The 14,449-nt window shown below is 54.7% G+C and overlaps 1 long non-coding RNA gene across 2 annotated transcripts in view; it reads right to left on the bottom strand.

Annotated features, from left to right (window-relative positions):
• LOC116535958 overlaps nt 1-5,141 on the bottom strand; it is a 7,875-nt gene extending 2,734 nt beyond the window's left edge. Inside the window, exons 1-3 of one of the 2 annotated variants that reach the window (XR_004262407.1) lie at nt 3,669-5,141; nt 3,223-3,275; nt 1,422-1,548 (exon numbers count right to left, since the gene is read on the bottom strand). This is a non-coding gene — a long non-coding RNA (uncharacterized LOC116535958). Of the gene's footprint in view, nt 1-228; nt 1,549-3,222; nt 3,276-3,668 lie in introns of those variants that run through there. The other variant, XR_004262406.1, reaches the window with a different exon arrangement.
• Nucleotides 5,142-14,449: the final 9,308 nt, after the last annotated feature.

Raw genomic sequence — 14,449 nt, 5'->3', positions numbered from 1 at the left:
ACTCACACATACACAAGCGACTCATACAACACACATCAACTCACACAACTCACGCTAACACACAGCAACTCACACACTAATTCACACACACAGCAACTCACACTCCAACTCACACACACAACTCACATGCACACAAACACACACACAACTCACATGCCAACTCACACACAACTCACAAGCACACCAACTCACACAGACATATATACGACTCACACCACACTATCACACACACCCTGACACACCCACTGTCACATACATCCTCACGCACACCAACTCCCTCCCATGCACACACCCTCCCTCATACGCAACTCACACACAGACCCAAGCACACATCCTCACCCCCATCTAACACAACCTCACACATACACAACTCACACACAGACCCATGCACACAACCTCACCCCCATCTAACACAACCTCACACATACACAACTCACACATACCAACTCACATGCACACACCCTCACTCCCAACACAACCTCACACACACAACTCACACACACCAAGTCACACACACCCTCACACCAATTCACATGCACACACCCTCCCTCATTACACAACTCACACACAGACCAACTCACATGCACACACCCTCACCCCCATAACACCTCACACATACACAACTCACACACACCAACGCACATGTACACATCCTCACACACATCTACATACATCCCTGCTTACGCTCACCCTCTCTTCCACACACACACTCTCATATGCACACATAAACTTACATACACACCCTCACTCACACACACACCCCTGCTCACAGACACACACACACCCTACCCCCACCAGGCTCAAGGACCCCTCAGGGGGTTGGCCTCAGCGGTCCAAGTGTCCTCGGGGCATTGGCCTGGGGGCAGCAGGGAGGGTGATTTCCCAAATAGCAGCCCCCAGAGCCCAGGTTCTGCCCCAGAGAAGTTCAAGTCCAGACAGCAGAAGGATCTTCCTTGAAGCTGAAGACATGTACATGAGAAGAACCACTTCCCCGAGTGACTCAGCATGCACAGATCTCACACACACTCACACACACTCTCACACACACACACACACACACACACACACACACACACACAGAGGGCTCTCTAGAGAGCTGTCCTCAACCCTCACTTCGGGCCCAGAATTCCAAGGCTCCAGTCCAGCCCCCAACAATCCAAGTCCTACCCATCTATGCAAAGCTCAGGGGTGCCTCTGGCATGTGGGAGCCTCATAGTGCCATGCCCTGTCCCCTCATTCCAGAGGCTTTCCTTGGCTGGGGGGCCGGGGGACAGCAGGGAAGGCCCAGCCTGAACCACAGTAACATGGAAACCCTCAGGGAAATTCACACTCAGTTGCCTGCCTGCCAAGGACAACATTCATACAGGCGCACTGACACACACGTGTGCACGCCGACTCATGTGGACACAGCCCATACTCACCCTGATACGTAGGTACACACTTGTCACAGGCGTTCAAACCAGAGCGACTGCATGTTGAGTGAGGGCTGGGAACAGGAGGCTGGGGCTTGACGGGCTGCCTTCCCCGAAAGTCAGGTATTCCCAGCTTCTAGATGTTTACAGTCAAGGGAACAAATTAATATTGTTTACTACAACAGACCCAGACTTGGGAGTGTCCAGATACCCCATATCTGGAGAACAAAGGCAATCTTAATTTTGCTTTAAAGATAGTAATATTGATTCTTGCAAAATATAGCAATTAAGAAAACTAATCCTTCATCACAAACCCTCGTAGGAGAGCCAATCCTCCATGTACGTGAGCATCGTGCCTGGGGTGGGGGCGTCCTCCTCGTTTGGGAAGGTCCTGCTTTGTCTATGCAGTAGCTGTCCTTTCTTTCTTTTTACTTTCTCTTTTCTTTTCTTTTTTTGAGATGGAGTTTCACTCTGTTGCCCAGGCTGGAGTGCAGTGGCACGATCTCGGCTCACCGCAACCTCCATCTCCCGGGTTCCAGCAATTCTCTTGCCTCAGCCTCCCGAGTAGCTGGGACTACAGGCACGCGCCACCATGCCCAGCTAATTTTGTATTTTTAGTAGAGACGGGGTTTCTCCATATTGGTCAGGCTGGTCCTGAACTCCCAACCTCAGGGGATCCGCCCGCCTCGGCCTCCCAAAGTGCTGGGACTACAGGCGTGAGCCACCGCGCCGGCCAGATTTGTTGATTTGTTGTTGTTGTTGTTTGTTTTTTGGTTTTTTCCTTTTTTTTTTTTTTTGAGACGGAGTCTTGCTCTATTGTGCAGGCTGGAGTGCAGTGGTGCGATCTTGGCCCACTGCAACCTCTGCTTCCCAGGTTCAAGTGATTCTCCTGCCTCGGCCTCCCAAGTAGCTGAGACTACGGCCGGCTAATTATTGTGGGGTTTTTTTTGTATTTTTAGTAGAGACAGGGTTTCACTATATGTTGGTCAGGCTGATCTCAAACTCCTGACCTCAGGTGACCCGCCCATCGGCCTCCCAGAGTTGGGGTGACAGGCGTGAGCACCACGCCTGGCCCCTTGCACCATCTTAGTAAACCGGCTTTTGCTTTGCACTGTGGACTCCTCCTGAATCCTTTCTTGTGCGAAATCCAAGAACCCTCTCTTGGGGGCTGGATCAGAACCCCTCTCCGGTAACACACTAACACATACACACTGCAACTCATTCACACAAGCACGAATACACACTCCCCTACGCCACTGGTGCACACACACCAGCACACTCACAATGACACGACACGCCCAAGTACACACAGACACTGCAGAGTGTAACTCTGGGTCTCCAGTGGGTCTGAACGTCTGCTCCACAGTGGGGCTCTCCTGAGGCTGGAGCCTCCTCTCAGAAATGTTTCTGCCCCCAGCTGCCATGTGACTTAAAATCCTGAGAAATTAGGAAAGATTCCTTTAAAACCAGCACCTCAGATTTTAGGCTTAAGCAGTATTTGGAAAATGCCGGGCTCAGTCCTCCAGCTGGGTGGGCTCCGGGCCTGTGTCTCCCGGCTCATGGGGGCAGGCGGGAGGAGGGAGCCGGCTCGTGGTACGGGGCGAGTCCGGGCAGATTTGGGGCGCACGCAGGTACGCGGACATCCCACCCCTGAGAGCCAGAGAGACAGCAGAGGGCTGTGGCGGGTCAAAGACAGGGCTCTGGAGAGACCCAATCCCCACCCGCTCTCCCTGCAGCCCTCCCCTAGGGACTTCACTCCCGCGAGCCTCAGTTTCCCCATCTGCACAATGGGTGTGACTCCGGGACCCACCTCATGGGCTAATGTGAAACTCAAATGACACCGTGCCGATGAAGTTAGGAGCCCTGGAAGACCAAGAAGAGAAAGTGGGGGTGGCGGCGGGGCTGCGATCGGGGAAAAAATCCACCATCCCCGGCTTCCCGCGTGTAACGGGGCCGAAAATAACCAGCATTTTCCTTTTCTCTGCGGCTGAAGCCCACGCTTCCCAGAGGGCCGGGCCTGCTTATCAGGAGCAGAGCGGCTCGCTCGGCAGTCTCCGCCAGAAGGTGACTGTGGGGGCCCCGCTCCCCTCCAGCCTCCAGCCCGACTCCCACCAGGAAAACACCCGCTCCTCTCCCCCCCCGCCCCCCCCCCCCCCCCGGTTCCCCCCCCCCCCCCCCCCCCCCAAACAATTTTGCATATATTTAAATCTCCTTTGCGAGTTCCCCCTCCCCCGGAAAAAGAGAGAAAGAAATTACAAAGGCCGTCATTTGTCTCCGTCCCCGCACCCCATCTATCAGGGCCCGGAGCCCGTCGCCTCGAATGAGGCGCGCGCCCGGGACGGCCGCTTTAATGGGGCGCCGCGTGTGACCGTGCAGCCGCGCGGCGGGCGCAGCCGGCCGGCATTTGCATACATATTAAACGGAGCAGTAAAAAATGCAGACATGCAAACCATTTGGACGGGCTCCTCGGCGCAGAGCCTGCCAGGAAATCAATCTTCTGGTTTCTTCAAGGCAGCCTGCTCGGGAGGAGGTGGCGGTGCCACACAGCCCGCAGGCCGTGGGAGGGGGCCATCGTCTGTCCATCTGCCTGCAGGAGCGGCCGTGGGGGTTCTTCCCGGCCACGGAGGAGCCACCCACGGGGAGCCAGGGGCCGGGGAGTGAGTGTGGTGGGTCCTGGCTCGGCTGGCTGTGTGCCCTGGAGTGAGAGCCGGCCCCTCTCTGAGCCCCCTTCACTGGGTGCTGAAGATACTTCCTTTCCCTTTTGCCACTCTGGGGCTTAGGGGACTAACCCAAGATCACCGGGCCGGGGCTCTGAGCCAGGTGCAGAGAAGGATGGCCGAGCACCCAGGCTCTGGAGGCAGGTGGCCTGAATTCAGTCAGGCTCCACTCCTCGGGAGCTATGTGATCTTGGGCAAATGCATCAACCTCCCTGTTTCTCGTAAAAGAAAGCTCAATAGGCCTCCCTCCTAGGTATGCTGTTGGATTGAAATAGGTCAGTCTTGTACAGCTCTTGGCTCAGGGCCTGGCAAGTAGTATGTGCTCAATAAATAGCGGCAGAACAGGGAGTAGGAGGGTCCTTGGTGTTATCGGTATGGCCTTCTGGGTGAATATCCCGCTTTACTTCTGCATGGTGTGGCAAGCCACTCCTCCCAGAACCTCCTTACCTGTAAAATGGGGCGTTTTGATTCTCACGGGAAGGGCTAGCTGTGTTCTACAGGGCACTGGGTCGTCTCCCTGGCCCTCCCTGCTGTGCGCTCCCACCCACCCGCTGGTTCCAGCCAGTGTGGCCAAGGTGGCGCCTCTGAGGGCTGCCTACAGCCGGCCTTAGGCAAAGCCCAGAGCAATCTGTGGGTCCAGGAAAAGGCCACTAGCCCTGAACCTCAGGCGAGTGAGACTGGGGCCTCTCTGAATTCCACCGCACAGATGGGGAAACCGAAGCTCGGAGAGGTGTGGCAGAGCCAGGAAGCTCCAAGTTGGTGCCGCTGGGATTCAAGCCGGATGTGCCCAACTGCAAGGCCACCTCCCCAGAGGTCACCGGGAAAGTAAATACTGTGGCAGAGGAAGGAGCTCATCCCATAGTGTCAAGGGACGCAGCTGCCCCCTCAAAGGAGGGGGTGCTTGTGGAGAAAGAACTGAGTTTTGTGTCTGAGCCCAAGTGAATATTTGGTACCCATGAAGGTCCTTCCTTTTTTTTTTGAGACGGAGTTTCGCTTTTGTGGCCCAGGCTAGAGTGCACTGGCACGATCTTGGCTCACTGCCATCTCTGCCTCCCGAGTTCCAGCGATTCTCCTGCCTCAGCCTCCCTAGTAGCTGGGATTACAGGCACGCGCCAGCACGCCCAGCTAATTTTTTGTGTTTTTAGTAGAGACGGGGTTTCACTACGTTGGCCAGGTTGGTCTCGAACTTCTGACCTCAGACAATCCACCTGCCTCGGCCTCCCAAAGCGCTGGGATTACAGGCGTGAGCCACCGCGCCCGGCTCAGTCCTTCCTTGAGAAAACCTGGAGGAAGAGGGGAGAGAGGGCTTCTGAGAACCTGCCCACTTTGGCCTTCATTCATCTACTTTATACTCCCAGAAGCGGGGAACAGAGGTGACCAAGGTCCCCAAGACCCGGCCGCGCAGTGGGCAGTGCTGGGGCGTTAATGGCAGGATGGGGGGTGCGCCTAGACCAGTGGGTGCACTGTCCTCTCTGAGACCCTAGGGATTAGGTGACGAGGCCAAGCCAGGGCGTGGGCAGGGGAGCTCTGTCTTCAGTTGGGAGAGGGTCCCCTGAGGTTCAAAGCTTCCAACTGAGTGGCAGTGTGACCTCTGTGCTGTGTGTGGGAGTTGCAACCTAACTAAAGAGCCCAGACCCAGAGCTGTGGCCCAATTCACTGGTGTCTCGCTGTGTGACCTTGGACAAGGCCTCACTTCTCTGGCTGGGGTGGCTGAGCGGACTGCACCCCTGCTCTGTCTCTTGCGGAGACCCCCTCTTTCATTCCTGCCCTCCAGGCCGCTGTCCCTCCACCTCTCTCTGCAGCCCCGAGTGCAGGCCAGCCCCACGCACTGCCCGGCAGGCAGCCCAGCCAGGGTGGAGGAAGCAGGCAGGGCGGGAAAAGGCGGGAGGGGTCCGAGTTACAGGAACCAGCAGGGCCATTGCTCAACTGGGGAGCCTGGCCGCGGGCCTGCCTCGGCCCCCACCTCCAGCAGCCCGCCCTCCTCCCAGCTCTGCATTGCAAACATTCCTCGCCAATCTCGGGTTGCTACAGCCCCGGAAGGGGGAACTGCAGCAGACACAGCAAGAGGCCGCCAGAAACACTTAACCCCTTCGCTCCTTCCAGGCAGATCTTTCAGGCGGAGGAAGGAGGGAGCTGGGGTGGCGGCTGCTAGAGTCCTTCCCAGGCCCTGGGTGACCAGGTCAGGTGATTTGCTGGCAGGCCTGGCCGGATTACCAACGTAGATCAACAGGTTGTGCGTTCATGACTCACCCAGCAGACATTTCCGGAGCTCCCCTGGGTGCTGGCAGCAGACATGAAAATCCAAGAGTGGCCCCAGCATGGGGGTGGGATGCGGATCTCTTCTGAAGGGTATAACCAAGGAGAAGTGCAGGGTGAGCCTGAGCACAAACTAACGTGGCTCAACTAGTCAGGGAGGGCTTCCTGGAGGAAGTGACTTTTAGGGAGCCCTGTGAGGGCAGAGGGAGAGAGTTCCAGGCAGAGGAGGCAGCAAGTGTAACGCTCTAGAGGGCAGAGAGATGGCACGTTTCAATCTGTTTTTCTGGAGGAGAGGAAGGGGAGGAAAGCCCCCAGGTGGCAGAGCTTGGCCCATGCCAGGTCCCAGAAAGCCTTGAGGCCACTCCCAGCATGGACTGTCATCTGGGGGTAATGAGGAGCTGAGGAAGGGCTTACATGAAGAACGACATGGTCAAGTTTATCTCTAAGCACTAAAAGATGCCTTGAATATAAAACAGAAACTTGGGCCAGGCTCGGTGGCTGACGCCTGTAATCCCAGAACTTTGGGAGGCCAAAGTGGGTGCAGCAGAAGGTCAGGAGTTCGAGACCAGCCTTGTCCACATGGTGAAACCCTGCCTCTACTAAAAATACAAAAATTAGCCGGGCATGGTGGCACGCACCTGTAGTCTCAGCTACTTGGGAGGCTGAATCAGGAGAATTGCTTGAATCCAGGAGGCGGAGGTTGCAGTGAGCTGAGATTGAGCCACTGCACTCCAGCCTGGCGACCGAGCAAGACTCTGTCAGGGAAAAAAAAAAGAAAAAGAACCAGAACCTTAATGGAAAGAGAGGGCACTAACACATTTTCATGTACAAACCAAATGGACTCTAAGACCAGAACACCCAAGCCATGCCAAGGTGCCACCAACAGGACACGTTTCAGATGGCAGCTGGGCGGGGCACTAGGCTCTCCAGCAGCACACGTGGCCACTCTGCCATCCCAGGCCACACAGAATCAGCAGGCTCAGGTTGGCTCTTCCTCCCGGGGTGGGGTCAGCACCTCCCATCTCCCAGACACTGCTCCTGCATACAGCTGGAGCTCAATAAATGCAGCAATTGTCAGAGTGTTTGAAGTTGAGAGGGGCTGAGAGGTCATCGAGGCCCACAACCTCCTTGCTTTTTTCATGTTATTATGTTATTATTTTATTTGTGAAATGGAGTTTCACTCTTGTTGCCCAGGCTGGAGTACAATGGCATGATCTCGGCTCATTGCAACCTCCACCCCCCGGATTCAAGCGATTCTCCCGCCTCAGCCTCTCAAGTAGCTGGGATTATGGGTGCCTGCCACCACGCCCGGCTGATTTTGTATTTTTAATAGTGATGGGGTTTCACCATATTGGTCAGGCTGGTCTCGAACTCCTGATCTCTGGTGATTCACCTGCCCCGGCCTCCCAAAGTTCTGGGATTACAGGCGTGAGCCACCACACCCTGTCTTCACTTTAGATGACGAAACTGAGGCCCAATGGCAGCGATGACCGGCCCAGGCCTTAGTCCCAGGCCTATGCATACTGGTCATGAGCTATGTGATCCAGGCAAGTGATGTCATGGTCCTCATTTTCCCATCTGCAAAATGAAGTGATAACGGTAAACTGCTCCATTTGTGATGAAGACTTAGAGAGAGAATCCCCAGCCCAGGGGGGCCTGGAGTTTACAGCCAAGACACCCACAGAGCATGTCGAGGGGAGCCCAGCGCACCCAGCTGCCCATAACCTTGTTGTCCTCGGATCTCCCTCACCAAAGCCCCCTCCTTTCCCTACCTCTTCTTGGGCCCGTTCTCTCTACACCTGGTCTTTTTGTTGGGACAGCAAATACATTCAGGGTTCCTCTAAGTCCTGCTCAGCCTGGTAAGATTTCCGAGGGGAAACATGCCCAGAATCCTCCCTGTTGAAAATCATGCCCCAACAGGACAGGAAGGGGCGGGGCAGGCTCCAGGCCTCCACATGCCCCAGCAGAAGAAGGGGCCGAGTTCCTCCTAGCCTCCTTGGGGATCATCCCTGTGGGCAGCCCCAGACGTCACCACGGTCTGTTTTGTGAGGGTCCCCTGGGTGTCACTGGACCCTTCCAGGCAGCAGAATTTCTAGAAAGGTTCTTTCTACCTGGGGCACCACCACCTTGGTGACCCGCCACCAACTCTGCCATGTGAAACATCTTACAGCCCTCATGCTGAGCCAAGGATTCACTCTCCAAATCCTCATCACAAGTGGTGAAGTTGGCTGTCATTGTCCCATTTTGCAGATGGAAAACTGAGGTCCGTGGAGTCACTTGCCAGGATCACACAGCTCATAAGCAGTATGGGTAGGCCTGGGACACAGGCGTTTTGGGGCTCACCACCAGGTGTTCAGGTGTCACCCCTAGGCCTCCCAGCCAGGGATCCCTGCCACTGCCCCGGCCTGGAAACATGACACTTCTCCCCCAGCAAGGAGGTTCCAGCCAAACCAGGGATTCCCCATGCTCACCCTGACCCTCGTCTTGTTAACGTACTTAAACCTCTATCTGTACATGAAATAAATATGTCATCTCATCTATTTATCATTTGTTTATCACGGGCATTTATCCATCCTAAGTTTCCTCTCTGCTCAAATCTTCTCCACATGGGTTCACTCAGGTTACGGATCTTGTCTCAACTTTCACAAGGCACAGCCCCGTGTGTGCTGCAGCCAACATCACAGAAAAAATCTCACTTCATTCGTGTCATAGGGATGAGTGGCCTGACTCGAAAATCTTAATGGAACCTGCTGTGTGGGGCCAGGGGTAGCACAGCACCCTGAGGCCCGCTGGGTATTATCACCACCATTGTTCACCAGGGCTCCATGCGGCTGATAAATTCCTGGTGTCTTCCTCTTCTCTTCATATCACAGGTTAACAGGTTCACCTCCCGACGTTGCTCATGTCTACACAATGGTAAGAAAAAAGCAACTGTGAGAATGAGGCAAGTTGTCTGTCCTCGGACTGAAGCGCTGGTTGCTAGGGCAGTTGGCCTCCAAGACGGTCTCCAAATGATCCCCGCCTCCTGGCACGCACACCTTTCCACAGTGAATCAGGCTGGCCTGCATAACCAATCGGGTATGACTGCATGTGCTGTCCAAGGCTAGGTCATAAAAGGTACTGCAGCTTCAGTCTCACTCTCTTGCGTCACTCACTCTGAGAAGCCAGCCGCCATATTGTGGGGAAACCCAAGCAGCCTGATGAAGTCCGCATGGCATGGAGCTGAAGCCTTTTTGTCGGCTACGTGAATGAGCTATTTAGGAAAGAGATCTCTGTCTTCAGTCAAGCCTTCAGATGACTGCAGCCCCAGCTGACGTCTTGATGGCAACCGTAAGAGAGACCAGCCAGCTAAGTAAGCCACCTCTGAATTCCAGACCCACAGAAGCTGAGATAGTACAACGCCTGTTTTGAGACACTAACTTTGGGATAGTGTGTACTCCGCGGTGTGTAACTAAAAAGAAACAGAGAGACCTTTTAGTTACAAGAGCCCTCCAGGGACTCTGTTCCCAAAATGTGTTCCTTGGAATGCCGATCCCAGGCTTTGTTCTGGAAAACCAAGGTCAGTTGAATGGAGGCAGACGGTGGATTCTAGTCTCCTCTTCAAGATTCCCATCCTCCTTGGCATTTTAAAGTCGACTCCTCCAGACGAGGAAGCTGTTCTCTTAATGTAGCACTTCTCAGGGACCTCTGACTGTGGAACTCTGGTGTCAGAGCCTCAGAGCACACTTTGGGACACACAGCCAAACTTTCATCGCAGCCGATTCCTGAATACTTTAAATGATTGTGCCCAACATAAAACTAATTAAAAGGCCTGGTGTCGCATGCCTGTAATCCCAGGTGCTTTGGGAGACTGAGGCATGAGGATCACTTGAGGCCAGCCTGGCTGGGCAACACGGCAAAACCACTTCTCTACCAAAAAAAAAAAAAAAAAACAAAAGCCAGGTATGGTGGCATGCACCTGTCATCCCAGCAACTCAGAAGGCTAAGGCAGGAGGACTGCTTGGGCCCAGGATTTCAAGGTTCCTGGGTGACAAAGTAAGACCCTATCTCTCAAATTAAAGGCTACAGTGAGCTCAGGTCATGCCACTGCACCCCAGATTGAATAACAAAAGGAGACCCTGTCTCGGAATAAATAAATAAAAATAACCCCAAATACTCCCAGCCTAATATCTAGAGTCTGGCTAGGTACAGTGACTCACGTCTGTAATCCCAGCACTTTGGGAGGCCAAGGCGGGAGAAACATTTGTGGTCAAGAGTTCCAGAGCAGCCCAGCCAACATGGCGAAACCTCATCTCTACTAAAAATACAAAAATTAGCTGAGCGTGGTGACACATGCCTGTAATCCCAGCTACTCAGGAGGCTGAGGCAGGAGAATCTCTCGAACCTGGGAGGCGGAGGTTGCAGTGAGCTGAGATTGTGCCACTGCACTCCAGCCTGCGTGACAGAGCAAGACCCTGTCTCAAAAATACTAATAACAATAATATCCAGAGTCTGACCTACAGCATGAGACACAAGGACGAGATGGCTGCTCCACCAAGATGGGCCACTGTCCCCAGGCTCCTCTTCTGGCTGAGGGGTTTGGTTTGCCCTGGGTCACCTCTGGTCCCTCCCATCTTTATTTTTTTTTTGTTTGAGACAGAGCCTCACAGCGTCGCCCAGGCTGGAGTGCAGTGGTGCAATCTCGGCTCACTACAACCTCCGCTCCTGAGTTCAAGCCATTCTCCTGCCTCAGCCTCCCAAGTAGCTGGGATTACTTGGATTACATGCCACCACACCCAACTAATTTTTTTGTATTTTTAGTAGAGACGGGGTTTCACCATGTTGGCCAGGCTGGTCTCGATCTCCTGACCTCGTGATCTGCCCTCCTCAGCCTCCCAAAGTGCTGGGATTACAGGTGTGAGCCACCGCGCCCAGCCTCCTCCCATCTTATAATCAGTAGTGTTGGGCCAGAGTCTGGCCAGGGACCACAGCCAATTTGGGGAGCACTTGGGATTCAGACTTAGAATCCCAAACCCTAGTGCCAGCTCCCATCAGCTCTGCCACTCAGGGACTCGTGGGCTGGGCTGCACGATTGAGCCCCACCCCTTCAGGGTTGCTGCACCCGGAACACCAAGGCCTCAGAGCTGGGTGTTTCTCGGTGGGAATGCAACCACAGTCAAATAACACGAGCCACTGGAAAATAGCATTTGATCTAGAAAAATTCATTTTACAAGCAACTTTTTAAGAGCAGATCCACCCCCTTCAGCAAGGGAAGGCTGTGCTCAGAAAACCACATTCTTTCAGGTCCCTGGGGCTGCGTGGGGGTGGGAATAGAACTCTGGCTACATGCTAGAAGGCAGAGGTCTTTTCTTTTGTTAAAAACATAATTTTACCCGCATGTTGCTTCGTGTTTCCCGGCACACGCATTCTGGGACACTCAGGTCTTTCTGGAGGCATCTCTGCAGACGCCAAGTGGCCTGCCTGCCTCCCTCCAGCCAGAGGCTCAGGCGTGGGCACGGAGGGTGAAGAGAATTCGTGGCACCCTTACTACAAAGAATGTGGTCCCGGCTGGCACAGCCTCCGTCTCACCGGGAGCCCCTGCCCAGGCCTGCTGCCTCAGAACCTGCCTCTGAATGAGACCCCACAGCAGATCAAGGCACATTAAGGTTGGGGAGCACTTGAATGCACCCTGGGTGCAGGGTGCCCTTGGCCTGTCTGCTAAGGGGTGGCCACACCTGCCTCCCTCACCCTCTTCCAGGGCCTCTGTCCCATCAACTCCCCAGAGGGGTTCCAGCAGAATTTCCCTGACCCATTTCTATGTTTGTTCTATACCACAACATCCCTCTCTCATCACAGAAATCCAGCAAGATGATCACTGCATGACATGGTGGGAAGTCAGGAGACCTGAAAGAGGTGACATTGACATGAAAGACACCTGGCCCTTACGGAGCAGGCCCAGCCCAGGAGGGAGGCCATGGGACCCAAGGGCTCAGACAGGGGACAACATCTCCCCAAGGTCAGCCCACCAAATGGCAGTGTCAGGGGGAGCCCATAGCCACTGAGCTCTCCTTGGACCCCCAGCTGCCCAAGGGAAGTGGGAGTGGCCTCCGGAATGGTCAGAACTGCACCCCCATCCAACTGGCTTAGCCCAGCACCTCCCAATTGGGGGTTCCGTGGAGCAAGCCTTCAAAGGCTCTCTGGTGCGGGGGCTGGCTCCATGCTATTTACAGCCTCTCGCAGTCCCTGAGGGCCACTGCACCTTTACTGCGGGCCAGGCCGCCCAGGCTTCCTCCACCAAGCTCCTTTGCTTTGGGTGGGACGGCGGCAGCTCACTGGGTCTGTTCAGTCTGCCGGGAGCTGATGGGAGTTAACAGGCATCATCTCCGCCCTTCACTAACCCCAAAATGAGACGCTTCTATTACTTAACAAATGCAGTTTGCTTGTTGGGCAAACAGGGGCCTTGGGGCAAATAACAGAAGGAGGGACTTTCCGGTGTGAACAGAGAGAGGAATGAGTTGAGAAATTTGAGGCTCGGAAGGGAGGGAATTTGTCTGGATTATTTTCTAGGGGTGGCACCTGCTCTCTTTTCTTTTCCTTTTTTTTTTTTTTTTTTTTTTTTGAGATGGAGTCTCATCCTGTCGCACAGGCTCGAGCGCAATGGCACAACCTCGGCTCACTACAAGCTCCACCTGCCAGGTTCAAGCGTTTCTCCTGCCCCAAGGTCCCAAGTAGCTGGGATTACAGGCACCTGCCACCATGCCCGGCTAATTTTGTTTTGTTTTTGTATCTTTAGTAGAGACAGGGTTTCACCACGTTGGCCAGGCTGGTCTCAGACTCCTGACCTCATGCTCCGCCTGCCTTGGCCTCCCAAAGTGCTGGGATTACAGGCATGGGCCACCACGCCCAGCCCATCTTTTCTTTAAAATAAAGTCCATGCTTCTCCACTCCCACCCAGCCCTGCTGGCGATTAGGGCGGCCACAGGCTGCCCTGGGAGGCCCAGGATGGGAGGGAGCCCCTCATGCACGCATCCTGGGTCGTCACTAGACGCTCCTCGGCCCAGGTTCTCTTGCAAGCTGTCCTCAAGGACATGTGGTCTCTTGTTTGCAGGTTTGCAGGGGAGCCTGGCAGAATCCAGCTACAGACACATGTGAATTTCTTGTAGAAACCTGCACCAAGGGTGGGGGTGTGGCCAGCCCAGAAGCATTCCAGGGAGTGGGGTCTCTGGGGGGCTTCCTCCTCAGCTGCTTCTCCGGCTCTTTCCCGGCAGACCTCTTCCCTCCCCGACCCCTCTCACTTCCACCCCACAGCCACAGGAGGTTGGAGGCCTTGGAGACACTGGTCAGGAGAGTGGAAGGACAGATGGACACAGCGGGTGCTGCTGTCAACTGGCAACTTCAGCTCGCAGTCTCTGGCCCAGACGCATTGCCTCCAACTGCCAGCAGCCTGGAGGAGGTGGGGTCCCCGGAGCCCATGACGACCGGAATGCGTCTTCTCCACTTTGGACTGGAAGCAACCTCTGGGCACAGGATTGCAGGGCAGGGACACAAGGCCTTCTTTTTTTTTTTTTGAGATGAAGTCTCTTTTTTTTTTTTTTTTTTTTTTTGAGACGGAGTTTCGCTGTTGTTACCCAGGCTGGAGGGCAATGGCGTGATCTCAGCTTACCACAACCTCTGCCTCCTGGGTTCAAGCAATTCTCCTGCCTCAACCTCCTGAGTAGTTGGGATTACAGGTGTGCGCCACCATGCCCAGCTAATTTTTCTTTTTGTATTTTTAGTAGAGACGGGATTTCACCATGTTGACCAGTATGGTCTTGATCTCTTGACCTCGTGATCTGCCCACCTCGGCCTCCCGAAGTGCTGGGATTACAGGTGTGAGCCATCACACCCGGCCACGGCCAGGGTCTTCTTCTTCTTTTTTTTTTTTTTACAGAATCTCGCTGTCGCCCAGGCTGGAGTCCAGCGGCACAATCACAGCTCACTGCAACCCTGACCTCCAGGGCTCGAGTGACCTTCCTACCTCAGCCTCTGAGGAGCTGGGACTACAGGTGCGCACCACCACGTCCCACTAATTCTCTTTGTTTTGGT

This window comes from Sapajus apella, unplaced genomic scaffold (assembly GCF_009761245.1).
Source record: "Sapajus apella isolate SASKATOON/1434 unplaced genomic scaffold, GSC_monkey_1.0 scaffold97, whole genome shotgun sequence".
Classification (NCBI taxonomy): domain Eukaryota; kingdom Metazoa; phylum Chordata; class Mammalia; order Primates; family Cebidae; genus Sapajus; species Sapajus apella.
The sequence above is the reverse complement of the archived record's forward strand: the minus strand, read 5'-3'. Positions and strand labels throughout refer to the sequence as shown.